The sequence below is a fragment of the Homarus americanus genome, unplaced genomic scaffold (genome assembly GCF_018991925.1).
Source record: "Homarus americanus isolate GMGI-L3 unplaced genomic scaffold, GMGI_Hamer_2.0 scaffold31037, whole genome shotgun sequence".
Classification (NCBI taxonomy): domain Eukaryota; kingdom Metazoa; phylum Arthropoda; class Malacostraca; order Decapoda; family Nephropidae; genus Homarus; species Homarus americanus.
In genome coordinates, this window is record NW_024722227.1 from 25,959,510 (window position 1) to 25,979,122 (window position 19,613).

General features: G+C 38.4%; 2 long non-coding RNA genes across 2 annotated transcripts; both read left to right on the forward strand.

The window, feature by feature from the left end:
- Positions 1-1,437: 1,437 nt before the first annotated feature.
- On the forward strand, positions 1,438-2,629 carry LOC121862440. The gene is made up of 2 exons (XR_006088229.1): positions 1,438-1,636; positions 1,908-2,629. It is a non-coding gene; the product is annotated as an uncharacterized LOC121862440 (long non-coding RNA).
- Positions 2,630-7,534: 4,905 nt separating this feature from the next.
- Positions 7,535-15,861, forward strand: LOC121862441. The gene is made up of 2 exons (XR_006088230.1): positions 7,535-8,299; positions 11,626-15,861. It is a non-coding gene; the product is annotated as an uncharacterized LOC121862441 (long non-coding RNA).
- Positions 15,862-19,613: the final 3,752 nt, after the last annotated feature.

The window sequence follows — 19,613 nt, forward strand, 5'->3', positions numbered from 1 at the left end:
TTTCTCCTGTTCGAGTTGAATTTGTCACTTTTGTATATCAGTTGTGGGTTGATCAACAATCTTTGCACTGTACTGTTGGTGGGAGGATGTTGATAAATCCAGATGGGGAGGAGGAGATGGGGAAGGGGAAGGGCCCGACAGACCAGGCTGGCAGCTGTCTCCATGGTCAAGAGACCACGGGCAGCGCCGACTACACACGTCCTTACCCTATGAAGGCTGAAGGAAGTGTGTGTATGTTTGTATGTACGTGTGTATGTATGTATGTATATGTGTGGTGTTAAACATTATCACTTTATGGCAACAGGGACTAACACACTTCCTCCACTTCACCTTACTTAATGCTGCTTCTGATCTTCCCTTATTGTTTCTTGCCATCCCAGGATTGGAACATCGGCAAGCTTGATTTTTTTTTCCTCGTCCACCCGGCATTTGTGAAAACAATAACCTGAACAAATACTGATAGATTTTAATTACTTGCTAGTTAGATGTCTCAGAGTAGGACTTCAAACATTCTTTTAAAATGTTAGTTTTTGCATATGTAGTATTCAGTGGCGTGTCGTGAGAAAAATGCTAGGGTAAGCAAATGACGCCTTCTTACTTGTAAAGTCACGAGATCTAAAAGAATTCTTTAGTAGATCACATACAGACTGTATGTGATCTACTAAAGAATTCTTTTAGATCTCGTGACTTTACAAGTAAGAAAGCGTCATTTGCTTACCCTAGCATTTTCTCACGACACGCCACTGGTAGTATTACTGATATGTAATTTGTCTTAGTATGCCTTATTGTGGGTAAAAATAAATATATATTAAATGCATCCTCCGAAAGCGTAAATTTGCAACCAGAGTTTTACAGTTAATTAATATACAATATTTCTGATAAACTTCCTTTGTACTCATGTTTGAATTAATGAATGTATATGTATCTTTATATAATTAAGCTAAATATCTTTATGGTCAGAAATGGTCTTCCCATCGATTATGAATATACTCATTTAGAATTACATCATTACTTCGGGACAAAATCGGACACATTTGCAACAGCTAATCAGCTGTTACTCTTGAGGAGGGGGCGGGGCATCTCTTCTCAGCTGGGAAATAACGCACTATAGTACAGTACATCTTTCATACTGTCCCTCCTTATTTTTCATTTATCCCACTCATAATATTTACATCCACATCCTACGTGTTCCACCTTGTTCTACAGAACAGTAATAAAAACCTTCCTACACTGACTCACATCTCATGAGCATTACATTATTTTTCTTTTAATTCTGCAGGTTTTAATGCACCCGAGAATTCTTGAAATGTAGAATTTCCAGGCCCACTAAATTTGGGATGAATTTGATACAGTACTGTGTTGGTATATAGCAATGATGTGTCAAATATTAGTATGAAAAGCATTAATTAAAATAAAAACTTTTAATTATACTGTGTTGTGTGGATTCATGACTTGTAAACTTCTTCTAATTCATAGCTTAACCAGTTATATTTTTCTTTTATTCCAAGGTAACAGTACAGTTCTGGTTGGCGGAGATGGAACTAGTGGGGCTGAACTTGGTCCCCTCACTAGTCAGAGTGGAGGTACAGCTGTTTCAGTTCCTGTTGGACCAACCACAGTTCACATAGTCAACCAGGTAAGCATTCTTTTAAGTTTCTGAAATTAGTTGTTTTATATTTTCTCCTCAAAGTGTCACTGATATTCATGTAATATTGTATTTGTCCCTTACGCAGTTTTAAAACTTTTGATATTTTTAGAACATCCGATGATATTTTGAGACCGTTTAACATATTTAGAACGTTAGATATTTTTTCACTTCCACATGTGAATATTTTAAAAGTTACTAATTCGTGTATGGTGTTTCATGAAAGTCTATTCCAACCTTTATAAAATGTGATATTTAACAGAATCCTCTATCTTCTGGCTCCGGTGATTTGATTCTCTCTGCTGACCAGTACGAAGGCGGCCGAGGGCCATCTGTAGTGACCAGTGACGCGGCTAATTATGTCAGCTCAGATCATGGTAACTCAACTCTCCTCTACTTAACAGCAAATTTTCAGTGAAAAAAATTTACTGCACATAATTTGAATTGCACCATGAATGTGTTTAAAAAGAACGAAGAAAAGTTTCTATGATATTGTGCATTACAGAGTATGTCAGAGCCATTTTGTATTAATACAACACACTGATGGGATTTTGAGGTGGTTGATGAAATCTAAACTCTATCATTGGTAACAACGGATATTTAGTATTGAATGCTCATAATACTGTACAGCAGGAGTCGGCAACTCCTGGCATGCGTGCCAAAGTTGGCATGTGAGAGGGTTGACCTTGGCACGCCAAGTGATTTTAAAAACTTATAACAAAATAAAAAATAAGAGCACCATTTGAAATAAACAAACTATGACATGAGCTAGAGTTAGAACTCACGCGTCCAGTACTCGTCTGCCCAGCTGTAGCCTGTGTTGCGTGAGATCCGGTGTTGCCATTTTAGCTACACAAAATAGGTAGCTTGCCTTTTGTTCTTTTTCTTGGATATTTTCTGTATCTAAGTAGTTGGAGTATAATTATATGTTTTATTATTTTGAATATGTATTTACATCACTTTTATTAAAATTACACAATCATCTTTCTGTTAGTATTCAATCTACCCAATTTTTTATTTGCGGGAGTTTCTATTTCTAGGCGGTAACACTGGTTACTCAGACTGTCAGGCACGGTCAGTGCTCTTTCAGCTGCGGTGACAGAAGCTGCTCATAATTAAGGACCCACAATGGCAGCTGCCAAGAAAGCCAAATTAGAATTTTGATCGTTTCAACCCTCTTGGACGAGCTGTGTGTGTGCTCTGTGTTGTGAGAATGTTGCTTGTCGGGCATCAAGTGTAAAGAGACATTATGTAATGAAGCATGAGAAGACATTAGGACAATGCAGACAAGGCTGAAGCAATTAAGAAGGCAGTATCCCACTATGAAAAACAAAGCAGCGTTATGAAGAATCTGAGTGCAAACAAAGATCATCCAACTGAGGCCAGCTACAAAGTTTCTTTGTGTATTGCTAAACATGGAAAACCATTTATTGAAGGGGATTATATACAATCACCTCATGGATAAAAGACATGCCTGTTGCAGCCAGGACTGTAGAGAGGCACATATCAGGCATGGTTGTAAATATAAGAGAAAAGCAAACTGTTGCATTAACAAATGTAACTGTGTTCAGTATTGCTGCTGATGAGAGAGTTGATATAAATGACATACAACATTTGGCTATTATCGCCAGGTACAGTGACACGGAGGTACACGAGGAGCTGTGCTGCCTTAGACCTATGTATGGTACTACCAAGGGGGATGACATTGTTAAAACGTTCATTGATTAATTTGAGGAGAGAGGGGTTGATATTAAAAAAATATTTGCAGTTACAACGGATGGCACTCCTGCTATGGTAGGAAAACACAGGGGATTTGCCATCCAAATTGAGGATAAAATTGGACACCCCATCCTGAAGTTACACTGCATTATTCATCAAGGAAATCTGTGTGCCAGAATTTCAAACTCTTATCCCAATAAAGTAATGGCCACTGTGACAAAAATTTTGAATTTTTAGATTGCACGATCTTCTACACAGACAATTCCAGTTTTCTTGATGAGATGAATAGTGCATATGGAGACATGCCCCTTTACTCCAGTGTTAGGTGGCTAAGTTTTAGAATGGTTCATGGAATGCTGTGATGAAATCAGGATCTATCTGAAAGAAAAGGGCCAAAAATACCCCGAACTGGAAGATGACCAATGGGTAGTGAAACTTATGTTTCTCTCAGACATCACCAAACACCTCAGTGACCTTAATCTTTGCCTGCAGGACAAACAGTTGTGGATCTGTATGACACTTGGAAGACTTTTGTTACAAAGCTGACAGTTTACTTGGTGGTTATTGAAACTACAACTTTCCGCTACTTCACGCACCTGAAGGGGTGGCCAGAACATCATTGTGTGAACATTACAGAGATTACAGTGTACATGCAAGAACTGAAGTCAGAGTTCTCTGTCAGATTTCAAGATTTCCAGCACATTGGCCCAATGTTTTCCTTTTTAATTAAACCTGAAAACTTTGAGGAATTGTCTTTATTTGAGTGGATGGAAATTGGGGACCTAGAGATGCAGCTGATCGATTTTAAGTTGTCTTCATTATGGGTGGTAAAGTTCACAGAACTACGTAAATCACTCTAAACGACTGTGAGTGATCATGAGGTCTCCACCCTAAGCTGCTGGGCATCCCTACCAGAGAAATTTGATGGCATGAAGAAGGTTGCCTTCACACTGCTTTCAACCTATGGATCGACATATCTGTGTGAGCAGATATTATCACGCATGAAAAATATCCTCATCACAGCTGACTTACACTCCGAGGGGTGTGTGTAACTTAAGGTGTCCAGATATACTCCCGACATAGCAACACTGAGCAAGGGGAAGCAGGGACAGGGATCACACTAAAATGGTGAGAGCATTTTAAAGTATTTTATTATATATCTTACCATTCATATGTAATTGTGTGTATTTCATTTCAAAGCATTATTTATCAATACTGTATACACGTGACAATAATTTGCATATTGAAAATTATAGTTGGCACGCGGGGCAGTAGAAATGTTAAAAACTGGTACAGTGTGTTCAAAAGGTTGCCAACCCCTGCTGTACAGTATTGTTAAGATTAGAAACCGTAAAGGTAGTCCAGAGGTTTTTTCTGATAGATTGAAATTTGGAAAAAGTGGGATGGTTGACACAAAAATGGTTAAAATGTTGAAAATTAAGGAAATTTGTCATTAGTAATCAGCGAAACATAATACAGAGTGAAGTAAATAGAAGTAAGAAGAAATAAAATTAGGTGAAAGGTTAATTGATAGAAAATACTGTGTAAAATGTTGATTGAAAAAGTTGTTTTAAGAGTTCTAAGAAGTCAGTTTTAAGATATTTACAACAATCATTTTTTTTTACTGCATTACCTAAGACTGAGTCACTTATTTAAATAATGAGGACACGAACCGGTATACTGTACTGTACTGTACTGTGCTGTATATGTTAAGTATGCCAGCCAGGATGATAGTCAACTTTGTACCAAGACTCATTTCATATCTTGGTGTTGTTGAACCTTTGCTGAAAATTTTTATTATTTTAAATAGAAAGAGGAAATTGATTGACAGGTTATTTGGTTTTGTAGCAGTTGAAATTAATTATTATGATTATCTTTGGATGGTTGGACCTGTGACATGTTGTTTAAGACTGGTACCACAGGAACTGTTGCCAATATCTTGTTGCAGATTGTGTTTTTGTTTTGGTCATAAAACTCATTTAATAATAAAATGGAACTTGATTTTAGTTTGAACATTTTATTGTGCATGGGAACTGCTTTAATAATTATAAGTGATATCCCCGTTAGCCGGAACAATTGGTGCAGAGCACTTCCGGGAACGAGAGATTTCTGGGTAACGAGACCTCTCTCTCAAAGCCGGAAAAAATCCCTCATCCCCGGAATTTTCCGGATAACGGAAACATGTTCTCGGAAGTTCCAGAAATTGCCCATTACATCATCTCTCAAACTCGGAAAAATATCCCCCATCCCCGGAAATTTCCAGGTATCAGAAAAAATTTCTCGGAATCTCCAGAAAATGCGCCTGACTTTATCTCTCAAACATGGATAAAAACTCCCCCATCCCCGGAATTTTCTGGAATTTCCCGGGTATTGGGAAATTTTCTCGGAATTTTCCGGAAAATGTGCTCTTCGAAAAATAGTTCCCAAAGCCTGAATTTTCTGGAAAATTCAGGCTTTGGGAACGATTTTCTGAGAAAATTTCAATTCCTATCGGAGAGTTCCGGGTTTGAGAAATTCCCGCTAACGGAGATATTACTATACAGTGCTTAACTTTTATGTCACAATTCCATTTGAAGAAAGAAGTTACAGTAAAAACTCCTAAGGAAAGTTGGTACTGTATACAGTATAGTGTGAGTAAAAACCAGTGTATTGGTATTGTTTTGTATATTTACTCTACTGGGTTCTTTATATTGTCATCATAGTTTTGCAGAATTGGAAGTTTGTTTTTGGCATTTTTCTCTTGTTATACAGTATATTTTATGTACTTCACAAATAATAAGCCTCACACCTTAGAATAAATCATTGTAAGTTAAGAAATGGAGTTAGATGAATGATACCAGTATTAAGAATTTTTTTAGAATAACTAATCATTTCCTTTTAGGGAGAAATATTTGAGACAAGCACTGGCAAGGAGTAATAGAAACACTATTTTACTGTGTATATAACTTAAGTACAGTAAGATGACTTGAGTATTGATGATTAGTGACCAATAGTTAAATAGTTTCAGTCGAGAAAGTATTTTAGGATTGGAAGAAACAAAATCCATTAGATGAAGAATCGTAATATATAATTAAATGTTGGCAGTATATAATGATGTGTAGAAGAGGAAATGGAGAATGAAATTAAGAATGAAAGGGAGGGCTGACTACAGTACAGTACAAGCTAACACTAAGAATTATGAACAGCCTGGAGCTTCGTGACCAGTTATCAGTCGTAAAGATTAGCAAGCAGAATACAGAAAGATAAATAAGGAGAATACAGAAAGATTAGTAAGCAGAGTACAGAAAGATTAGTAAGCAGAGTACCGAAAGATTAGCAAGCAGAATAGAGAGAGACAGTTTTACTACAAAATAAGCGAGTGAGATTGAAAAAGAATAATAAAATTTGAACCAAAGTTTATTTAAGGCTTTGTTCCACTAGCCTACATGTATGGCTAGACTCCAGAGCAATTGTTACATTATAAACAATCCCAATAGTTCCTGTAGTAGAAATATGTGTTTTAAAATCAAAATGTATGTTAGAAGAGTAGCCAAGGGCTGATCATCAACTGTCATCAATTATTGTGATGTCTTTGAATGGCTTCTTCCATATCTGAGAGAGTGTCATGGATGTAATTTCTGACAGAACGTAAGATGACTGACAGAGTGACGTAATCAGCCATATTATGTCCTTTTTTTATAAATTTTTTAACTCGTCAGAAATCCTGACCAGGGGTACAGTGCTAAATTTTGAGGTGCCAGAGTTCCAAAAATATTTTAGTTATATATATATATATGCAAGTAAATCGCTGTGGGTGCGCGTGATCTAGGTATATGCTGATAACCACAAGGAAAGAAGAAAACACGAAGTTCCCAAGCGCTTTCGTGTAATTCACATCTTCAGGGGTGAGTACATTCTGTACTCACCCCTGGGAACTTCGTGTTTTCTTCTTTCCTTGTGGTTATCAGCATATATATATATATATATTGCTTTCCCTAACAATGTTACCAGCACTCACCATCTCTCAAACACTGGATTTTTTGGTAATTTGAGTGACCCATAGCCCCTTTGAAGTTGAATTAATGAGAATATATATATATATATATATATATATATATATATATATATATATATATATATATATATATATATATATATATATATATATATATATATATATATGCTGATAACCACAGCATATACCTAGATCACGCACACCTGGTGAGTGCTGGTAACATTGTTAGGGAAAGCAAAACCGACCAGCTGCTACCGCTCTGTAAACAAGAGGTGAGGAATATACTAAGGCGTAATAGCTCATCTAGGATTGAGTGTGGAATTTTGGGAGAAAAATTAATCATTTTTCAATAATGTTTTATTAACCCAGCACCAAATGGACCTAAATAATATTGGAATTATGGTGAAATTACATGCTGTCGCTATAAAGCAGCGGTCGCTGTCAAACTCAAAACCTTTAGAGGGCCAATTCTTATTTTAGTTACCCTCTTCAGGGCCAACACAAGTGCTATATCAAATATTTGCAGGATTGAAGTTTACAGCTTCACACATTGCCTTACCTGACTTATCAGGAATACCTCATTTGGTTTTGTCTGATATTAAGTGTGTAAAATTCATTTTACTTAATAAACATGAGTAACGCTAATAGTAGGATAGCAAAAAGCACAGACGATGCATTTTCCCTTTTCAGTAGTGTTATTACTAGCATTAACAATATAAATTCAATTATTGCCACAATTATGTAAAGATCATTTTGGAATTTACTGACTTAATCATATTTGCATTTTTCCTTCATATCTATTTCTATTATAATTTCATGGGCTGATAAAGTTTACCGTCATCCCGCGGACCACAATGGACCATCCCAAGGGCCACATTTTGTCCGCGGGCCATGAGTTTGACACCCCTATTATAAAGGGATCACGGGGTGACGAGTGAGAGGTGAGTTGTCCTCTCAGTCTAAACTGCACTCGCTCCCTCCTCCTCCACCACCCCTCACTGGCTATGCACGTAAATGTAGTTTTGTATCAATATAATTCATATTTTATTCCTATACTGTAATTCATTCATTTTAATCTATTTCATAAAATATTCCTATAATAATACAGTAATCAATTTTTCGGAACAGCTCGTTATTTCATATTCATTCTGAATTGTAATTGTTTAATTCCCTAAAAAAAAGTAACATACAAATTAAACAGAACTCCAAATTATAGCGATCTGATTATTGATTACAGTATATCAAGCATATACTGTATAAACAAGATGATCTGTATGTCAACATGCTATTTTATGAGTATATAACATTATTTGTTTACATAGCAACTTTAAATTACTTATTAGAAATAAATACAGTACAGTATATGGGAAACAGTAGAATGTGTAAGAAACAATGAATAATAATTTGTACAGTAGCTAAAGAAAGTATCTGACAGGGTGGCCCGATGACTTCAGAAAATGGACGTACAACTCGTGATGTCTCGGGCGGGTTGGTATGCGTGTCTTCACCCACCGCCATTCAGTATCCAACACTGTTGGCATATAGGAATAAGATAAACAGTTAAGTGATTACACTCATATAGTGTAAGAAGACAACAACACGCATATCTCAATACCTATCGTCCGTGGGATCATATTGTTTCACACAGATACTCTTTTTAGCTACTGTACCTGAGATATATGTAGAGCCTGTAACTGGTAGCTTGTATCTATATACAGGTGCTCCTCTACTTGTGAAAGAATTACGTTCCTGAGGCTTGTTTGTAAGTCCAACTTTACTCTTGTAGATACCAAACATATTGTAAAAAATGAAAAGATTATGGATATTTAGTACAGCTATACCCTTTTATACAGCCTTAAAATCTGGCTCACTCTTTTCCTCTAAGGTAATGTTTGTTCTATTTGGAATTTTCTTCAAAATAATCCAGTCTCATCCACATGATGTTTGTATCTCTGAAAGTTTGTAAGTTGAATGTTCTTAAGTCGAGGAGCACCTATATACGGGTAGGTGCTGTGCTGCTCAGTTGCTATATAATATGAGGTTATATTGCCACTGGGACTGGGAGTCTGATACTTGGTACAGTATATCAATTATTATTTGATGTCACAAGATGAATCTAGAATTTTCATGTCGGTCCATTTGATTTACTGTCAAGCTGTCAGCAATATAAAGATCTCTCAGGATGAATGAAGGTACCAGAGTGGTGCTCCAGCAGCACTGCTCACCTGTTCTAGACCACTTCATGTATTAATACAGTTGCTCATGATTTTCATAGAACACTTTTATATCAGCTGTTTTAGACTTTAATCAGTGTTGATAGTGTATAGCAGCAGTGGGAAGCCAGACATAGGAACAAAATATACTACCTGTACTGCAGTAAGACCTCTTGGCTATTAAATGTTATAAGATACTCTGCATACTAAATGGTAATGTCAAATAATATAAATCGTGTAAATTAATTAAAGGAAATTATATAACATTGGAGAACACCAGCAGTGAAAAGATAAAGATCATATAAAGAGCAAACCATTGTCACATGGTGGCTTCCTGTTGGACAGTCACATACAGTACCTTAGAGTAAGAAAACCTATCAATCAAATAAATTTTAAATTCAAAATCTTGTCAAATTTTTAAAGGGAATATATTTACTAGGGAAATGCTATATGAATACAGTATCTATATATATAACGTGTCACTGAATGACATGGATGTTACAGTGCCCTGTAATATTAGTACAATTACAGTTGCTGTATTGTTAGTCTAGAATTACTGTATACAGGTATCCCTCACTACTGTACAGTACAGTATATGAATGTTTGAGATACAGAAATTCACTAATACAAATTTCCTAACTTACTATTTCTTTTTTGTGTTACGAAAGCTTCCCCTGCTTATGTGAAATTGGATCCGGGCAATAATTAAAATTGCATGTCACTGGAGTCACCTGGAGTGGTCACATTCCCCTGGCACTCTCCCTCCCAGACTGGGGTAGGAGTTATGTTATGGTTATTTTTCAACTTGTAATTTCAGGTATCTGTACAGGGAATATAAACATAACTTTTTTCTTTTCTTTTTTCAGTTACATGTACATGCAATCCTACATTACATAATGTAAAAAAAAATTATCATAAGGTTAAAAGCATAAAGGGAATAAACATTTCTTCGTGCACCAGTGAGAGTTAGCAGGATGGACTGTGGGGGGGTTAAGTTTATTTTTCAACTCCTAATTTTGAGTAGAAATTTTCTTCACTTTTTTTTACTCCGTTACAAGCACACACAATCCTGCATACATAATGTAAAAAAAAGTAAAAGAAATAACTATCATCAGGCCAAAAACATAAAGGGAATAAAAGGCTTTTTGTATATGTGAGAGCGGAAAGGAAACATTGCTAAGAGCCGGCAGAGGCAGCTGGTCTGCGTTCAGTGTGTTGCAATGGCGAGACCTGAGGGCAGCCACGCGTGATGCAGCCAGCATCTATGCAAATGGCAGTTGTGTTAAACTTTCATTTAGCTTTTTCCTAATGGATTTAACTGCATATTATCATCTATAATTCTAGGTAGTATTTTATTAATGTGTTTAATGTGTTTGGTAGTAAATTACTGTACAATGTAGTTGTGTACAGAGTACTGTACTAATTATCATTAAATTAGGTTTTTTTTTTGTTGTTCGTGAACTGATTTCATGTTTTGGGGTATGGTATTGGGGTATTCTTGTCATTGGGAACTGAACCCTATTTTTCCCTTACAGTATATTCTTTTATTTGCTACATGAAAATTCACTTAACGAATGGTTTTGAGGAACCTAACCCATCGGTATAGCGAGGGATACCTGTGTAGATCATCAGTATAGTATAGTCAAACTTTCCTAAGACAACCATATGTGGATCAGGTGTTACAGCTACTGTGAGGGCTTATTGTGGTGACTGGTGATACTCTAAAAATCATTTTTACTTAAAGCAAATTTAGACCTGTGTTGACCTGTGAACATGAATGTTAATCTTGATGTTCATCTGTTGGTATTGTATAAATGGAACCAAGCAGGATAGGGTTGGTTTAAGAAATAAGAGGATGTTCTGTATTTATTAACTGTTTTAAAAATTCTCTTTATTTCCTAACCCTAGTCAATTGTAACCCTGAAGAACTTAATGTCTCATATTCCAAATCCTAACTGACCCCTAACCCTCCCCCATTTGGCACCATTTATACAAAACACCCTATAGATTATACAGTAATGAAAAATACATAAACATTGTCCTATGCTCACCAGAAGGCATTGATCTGCTGGGAGTTGTAGATGGTTCAGACAGTCACTGCAGCATGGAACACTATGTACACCATGATATGACCTACACCCCGACGTGTCACGCTGAGTAAGACGAGGCTACAGTATATACGCAGGCCTCTGGCCCTGGAAGATTTCTGAGTATGTTTCATTATGTTGAATATGCACACCCAGTACATTATTGTAACACTATTATGGTAGAGTATTTAGCTAAACAAAACAGTAGTTATATGTAGTCACAGCACAGTCAATATGCAGCACTGCAGTTGACAATTACTAATTTTATATTGAAGTTACTAATACAGTACTGTTACAACTTTATGATAATATCCATATGTTTGTAATACAAAAACGTGACTAACAAAAGTTTATGTTCTTCGGCACAGCTGTCATAATAAGTGTGAAGTATACCTACATGAGAATTTAAATGTGGTGAGGATGGAAGCATCACCCACCTGGAGTGATAACCAAGCTGCATAACCTGGTCTTGGTCCTTTCTCATAACTGCACCCCCCCCCCTCCCTCTCACAAAGAAAATTTGCACCTTTGTTAATTTGCAAGTTACAGACATTTTACGAAACAGTGATATCCGTATTATCCTGAATAGTTGGTGCAGAGCGGTTCTGCTTACGAGAGATTTCCTGGTATTGAGACAAATTTTCTCTTCCCCGGAAAAAATTGCACATCCCCGGAATTTTTCTGGTTACTGTACGGGGTAAAATTTCCGACAGTGTAAACTATGCATCTCGCACGGACAGACACAGCTGTATTTATTTAGGCAAAGACCACTGTACAGTCACCTAAAAAAGTCCTGTCGCAAACCATGAACTTCGAGATTCAGACTCTTGAATCTGAAGCATTTATGGACAGAATAATGTATCAGTGTCTACTGCTTCGGGTTCACGAGTCTGAATCGTGGTTCGCGACAGGACTTTTTTGGGTGACTGTACATGTACACGTACAATACCATATATTGTAAATAAGCAAAAATACTACTGTAAATACTATACTTCTGTACCCACCAGCAGATACTGTCGTCTTGAACTTGTGATGCAGGCTGGCCAAATGGTGATATGATGATACAGGATGGCCTGCCTTTGTCCTGTACCATCTACTGTAGCAGGTGTTGCTATCTGTCACTCCTCTCCCTTCATGGAGGAGGGATTGTACATGCACTGTATACTGTACCCTTTAAACTACAGTAGGCATACTTTGTCTATTCTGCATGCAACATACAGTACTTTCACACTTAATGAATGTACAGTAATCACTTTTTACATCTTAACACTGTATTCTTGGCTGAATGTGTCCAGGTACAGTAATGTACATTACTGCACAACACAAATTGTACACAAAAAGCAGCAGCAAACGAGTGAACAACCTTGTGCAATGGAGCCTATGGCTTTTATTACCCAAGCAGTTATCCCACCAACGTATTGGAGAATAATGCAATCTCTTGGAACTCCTGGAAAATTTGTTCTCATGATGGAAACAGAGATATTTTCTCTTAATTTTTAGGGAAAATGTTCATTATATTCTCTTCAGAAGCTCGTTTCTATACATGGAATGGAGAGGGTTTTCTTGAAGTTTCCCTGAAGGCTAAAAATTAATTCTGGCTATTGGAGAGTTCTGGGGACTAGATATTCCGGCTAACGGGAAATACTGTACAGTATTACTATTATCTTAAATTCAAGCTAATTAAGTAAAGTATCTTGCCTATATACAGTCAGTAAACTAAGTATCATTCACCTCAAGGTTACTGGAATAGAAAATGATCAATAGCAACCAGCTGACTCCGGTAACCACAGGTATATGTTTACAGTTTTCACAAGATGTTTCACACTGTTACTCGTGGAAGGGTGGTCGATAATTTTGTATTGACTTGTAATTCTGTCATGTTCTCACATAATAACATCAGGTTATATCATGACTGTGACAGTATAGTTCAGGGAAATACAGAATTCAATAAGTAATGAATATAAAGTAACAAAACTCTCCTTGTTTAAACGTCATACAAGTTACCACCTGTTAAATGGTGGTCTTCAATGTTGTTTATGTAATTAAAATAAATTCTACATCCAAGTATAGTACTGTGTAGAGTATGTATATTATGTATGAACCCAGGCATTTTTATCTATATACTGTATATACAGGGCATACTGCAATGTTATGTTATAACTTAAGGGGCTGATTCCTGGAGTCATTAGCAGTCAGAAATATATTATGAACTTTGGTCTGATTCAAAATGGTTGTGGAGGTATGGGGAGAACAAGTATAATTATATGTGAGAGATGTGTGTGTGTGTGTCACATAGCATCAGGTGTATCAACCTCTCCTATTCCTTCCCAATGCAGCATGATTTGCTAGTACAGTACAAGCTGTATGAAACTGATTAAAAAACGGCGAGGCCGTCATTATGAATCATAAAGCATCATAATGAGAATCAAGGCCTTACTAGTGCTTACATTAGCAATGAGTGCAGCTCAGGGTGTGATTGTGTGATGCCTAGTGGTAGCCTGTTAATCAGATTAGCTGTGAATATGCCGTTGACATTCACGAAGGAGAAATATATGGAGAAGCACTTTGTGTATTGGTTATGTGATGGGAATGGTTGTCATATTATTTTAATTCTCTTGACTGTAGTACATACATCTCCCCATAGTACATACTGTATTACATATCTGACTGGTAACGACCCCAGGAATCAGCCCCTGAAGTTATGATATAACGTTGCGATACACCTTGTATATACTGTACAGTACAGTACTGTACCTTGGTTTTTTATCAGTATGGTACATTAATTATAATGCAACTTGGTGCTTGTCAAAGTAAAGTATTTCATGTAATGGGGAAATTGAAGCCATTTGGGTTACAGGAAAACATGAAGGAAAAAAAGTAAAAATCTGTTTTCTCACCAAGATAATATGGTCATGACTACCCATAATAAGTGACCCACCCATGGAAGAGATTTATACTGACACACAACTTGAGGAAGCACTAGTGGCACGCACTCCCCACTGTGTTCAGATACTATAATTTTAGATAGTCATTGATCCCCTTAAAAAAGGTACCAGTGGTTACAAAAAGCAAGTGTGCTTCCCTCATGAGAAATACGTTCCTACACATAAGGTATTAAAAATGGTGGTAAGAGGGGGATAGTGCATGAGGTGAGTTTAGTCAGTAGTTGTTAAGGTCAAAGTATTGTACATGTATTATGTCAGTGGAGTGTGCTGGGGGAAACAAGGTACAGTAGTGCTCTCTGTAGAAAAGAATTACTTTAAGTGTAAAATTGATGGACAGAAATTTTGCTGTCATTTAACTTGCTGAGGCATTCAAGCAAAATTGATTTTTTTAAGTTACTGTACATCGTCTTCCTCATAATTTAGTTACCAATCAAGTATGGATGATGATCTCCTTTACCACGTGTCATCATCAATCTTGTTGGGAAAATTAGGGAGTTAAAGGGTGTTTGTAAACTTTACCATGGCCAGTAACTCTGTAAGGCATCCACAATTGACTCAGGGCTCTTAAGCTGTGAATATAAGTACTCCTCTTATCTTTTTAATAGACCAGATTTTCAAAATTTTTATATCCTTTTTTTGTTAATAAATACTGTACAAGCAGTTGGCAACAACCTCTTTGGATGTTGGTTGCCCAACTGTAACATAAAGAATTCCATAGTTTGTGGCATTTCTGATGGTGTGAAGATGTCATAATGTATTATACTGTACTGTACTGCGCTTCAACAGCTAAGGTCTTTAAGTGCATATTCTAGGTTAGTGCCACACTAGACATCAGTAAAAACTAAGAGAGATACATCTCTATGGTTGATGTGGAGAGGTTGGCAAGAGATATGCATCCTTGCTTTTAATACAGTAAATAAAATAATTTATAGACTGTATTAAAACATACACAGTAATGCCTTTTAATGATTTGTAACATTATCAAAAAGAAGATCAAAAGGGCAATTTTTCTCAATAATAATTTTCCGAGATGTTTGATTGTAGTTATAAATAGTATTTATAACCATTATACTTTTGGTTAGAATTTAATGAAGTTACATAATTAACTTTAGAGAACTAGAAACATAGTTTTACCAAGTTGTATTCACTTCATGTTTAATGTCATGAATAGTGTATTGCCAAATTTTGTACATAGTGCTCCAACAAAAGGTTTACTGAACCATTTGTAATTATCAAGAAAATAAAATTATTTCACGTGTTTAGGAATATTTAAACCTTTAGAATTAGTATCAGGATAAAAAAATATACCCATGTTACCAATTGTCTTTGTTGATGGTATAAAGAGTCACTGGCAAAAGTTTGCTCCCCGTGGTGAAACTGAGTCACGGGAATGAGTCTTCAAATTGACTTAGCCTGACTGTTTCATCTTACTTGGGGTCAATGCTGCTTCATTTACAGAGGGAGCGGACTTTTAACCCCGAGCTTACATGTACAGTACTACAGTATATTGTACTTCAAAACTACTTAACCGCTATTTTATTCTCTCCAAGATAATTACCAGATTACATCATACAGTACAGTACTGTACAGTATACTGTATGTAAATAACTGAAGTGAATTACCAAAATAGAGTGAACACAAAACACTCCAAAGAACAAAACAAACTACACTTTCCCCATTCATTCTCCATCCCACTCTTTCATCACCAAATACTGCACTCTCATGGGTGAGACACACACACACACGCGGTGCACTCCGCCACCTAGTAACAATGCACCACCGCTCACTTGACACCCATACATGACCTGTTGTGTCTGGCTGCATTATTAACTTGTCGTTACCTAGAAATGCAGTTCAAAGTCTAGAGATACAGTACCTGGACAGTCTCATCCCCCTCACTGGTCACCACTTCAAAGATCATATTCTTTACTGGAAAGAGATACCAATGAATGTTAATCAATTTACAGAAAGTAATACTTTTCTTTCAACTTTGTTTACATGTCATATTTCTTTTAACAAAGAAATTATGGAATAAATGTAAATTCAATTTAAGTAATGTACTCTTCATTTTTATTTTTAGGTTCATCGTACGTGAGTGAATTCCACATATTGTGGCCAAACTCACAACACCCGCATCATCTTAACAAAACCCCTGGGTAAAACTATTCATGATATTGAAATTAAACTGCACTTATAGAGTCAGCTGGATCATATCTGCCAGTAAGTAATCAATAAATGTTTCATGTAAGTAACTTCATCAGTGACTTTACCCCATATTTTGAACTTGCTGAAAGTGATCCTAAAAATAACTGGTCGTCACCATGAGCTTTTAGAAGTTATACAACTATCGTTCTACTTTAGTAATCAAGAACACTGTTCAGATAGAGTGGGGAGATAGGAGGCGCACTCTCTTGACCACTCTTAAGTGTGATAGTTGTCGGAGGGAGGGATGGAGGCGACCACCACCACTGTTGCTGAGGGGCCATCTCTCTTGGTGCCCTTTGTTGATCCTAACAGTTCTTTATGATGGTCACATATCAATACTGTAGTTAGTTTACACATATACAGTACAGTACTAATTTTTGTATTGATCCCTTATGCTGAAAATACTATGTCTCTCAGTACAGTATTGAGAGAACTGTGTTGGTGGAGATGGTACTAGAGGTGGCAGTGATGGTAGTAGAGGTGGCAGTGATGGTAGTAAGGGTGGTGATGGTAGTAGGGGTGGTGATGGTAGTAGAGGTGGCAGTGATGGTAGTAAGGGTGGTGATGGCAGTAGAGGTGGCAGTGATGGTAGTAAGGGTGGTGATGGTAGTAGGGGTGGTGATGGTAGTAGAGGTGGCAGTAGTAGGAGGTGGCAGTGATGGTAGTAGAGGTGTGATGGTAGGGTGGTGATGGTAGTAGAGGTGATGGTAGTAGAGGTGGCAGTGATGGTAGTAGGGTGGTGATAGTAGTAGGGGTGGTGATGGTAGTAGGGTGGTGATGGTAGTAGAGGTGGTGATGGTAGTAGAGGTGGCAGTGATGGTAGTAAGGGTGGTGATGGTAGTAGGGTGGTGATGGTAGTAGAGGGGGCAGTGATGGGTAGAGGTGGTGAGGGTAGGTGATGGCAGTAGAGGTGGAAGTGATGGCAGAGGTGGCAGTGATGGTAGTAAGGGTGGTGATGGTAGTAGAGGTGGCAGTGATGGTAGTAGGGGTGGTGATGGTAGTATGGGTGGTGATGGTAATAGAGGTAAGATGGTAGTAAGGGTGGTGATGGTAGGAGGTGGCAGTGATGGTAGTAGAGGTGCAGGTAGTAGGGGTGTGATGGTAGTAGAGGTGATGGTAGTAGGGGTGGTGATGGTAGTAGGGGTGGCAGTGATGGTAGTAGGTGGGATGTGTAGAGGTGGCAGTGGATGGTAGTAGAGGTGGCGTGATGGTAGTATGGTGGTGATGGTAGTAGGTGGCAGTGATGGTAAGGGTGGTGATGGTAGTAGAGGTGGCAGTGATGGTGCAGAGGTGGCAGATGGTAGTAGAGGTAAGGCAGATGGTAGTAGAGGTGATGGCAGTAGAGGTAAGGATGGTAGTAAGGGTGATGGTAGTGGTGGCAGTGATGGTAAGGTTGGTGATGGTAGTAGGGGTGGTGATGGTAGTAGAGGTGGCAGTGATGGGTAGTAGAGGTAGGTGATGGTAGTAGAGGCAGTGATGGAGTAAGGGTGGTGGATGGTAGTAGAGGTGGCAGATGGTAGTAGGGGAGGTGGCAGATGGTAGTAAGGGTGGTGATGGTAGTAGGGGTGGTGGATGGTAGTAGAGGTGCAGTGATGGTAGTAGAGGTGTGTGATGCAGTAAGGGGTGGTGATGTAGTAGGGTGGTGATGGTAGAGGAGGTGGCAGTGATGGTAGTATGGTGGTGATGCAGGGTGGTGATGGTAGTAGAGGTGGCAGTGATGGTAGAGGTGGCAGTGATGGTAGTAAGGGTGGTGATGGTAGTAAGGGTGGTGATGGTAGTAGAGGTGGCAGTGATGGTAGAGGTGGCAGTGAGGTAGTAGAGGTGGCAGTGATGGTAGTAGAGGTGGGCAGTGATGGTAGTAAGGGTGGTGATGGTAGTAGAGAGGTGGCAGTGATGGTAGTAAGGAAGATGATGGTAGAGGTGGGTGATGGTAGAGGGGGCAGTGATGAGTAGTGGGTGATGGCAGAGGCAGGATGGCAGTAGAGTGGCAGTGGGAGGCGGATGGTAGTAGAGGTGGCAGTGGATGGTAGTAAGGGTGGTGATGGTAGTAGAGGTGGCAGTGATGGTAGCAGAGGTGGCAGTGATGCAGTAGGTGGTGATGGTAGTAGAGGTAGTGATGGTAGTAGAGGTGGCAGTGATGGTAGTAAGGGTGGTGATGGTGGCAGTGATGGTAGTAAGGGTGGTGATGCAGAGTAGAGGTGGCAGTGATGGTAGTAAGGGTGGTGATGGTAGTAGAGGCAGTGATGGTAGTAAGGGTGGTGATGGTAGTAGAGGTGCAGTGATGGTAGTGGGGCGGGGTGGTGATGGTAGTAGTGGTGATGGTAGTAGAGGGTGTGTAGTGATGGTAGTAGAGGTGGGCAGTGATGGTAGTAGGGGCAGATGGTAGGGGTGGTGATGGTAGTAGAGGTGGCAGTGATGGTAGTAGGGGTAGATGCAGTAGGGGTGGTGATGGTAGTAGAGGCAGTGATAGTAGAGGTAGGTGATGCAGTAAGGGTGGTGATGGAAGAGAGGTGGCAGTGATGGTAGTAGAGGTGGCAGTGATGGTAGTAAGGGTGGTGATGGCAGAGAGGTAGTGATGGTAGTAGAGGTGGCAGTGATGGTAGTAAGGGCGGTGATGGTAGTAGAGGTGGCAGTGATGGCAGTAAGGGTGGTGATGGTAGTAGAGGTGGCAGTGATGGTAGAGGTGGCAGTGATGGTAGTATGTATGGTGATGTAGTAGAGGTGGTGATGGTAGTAGAGGTGGCAGGATGGTAGGGTGGTGATGGTAGTAGAGGCAAGTGATGCAGAAAGTAAGGGTGGTGATGG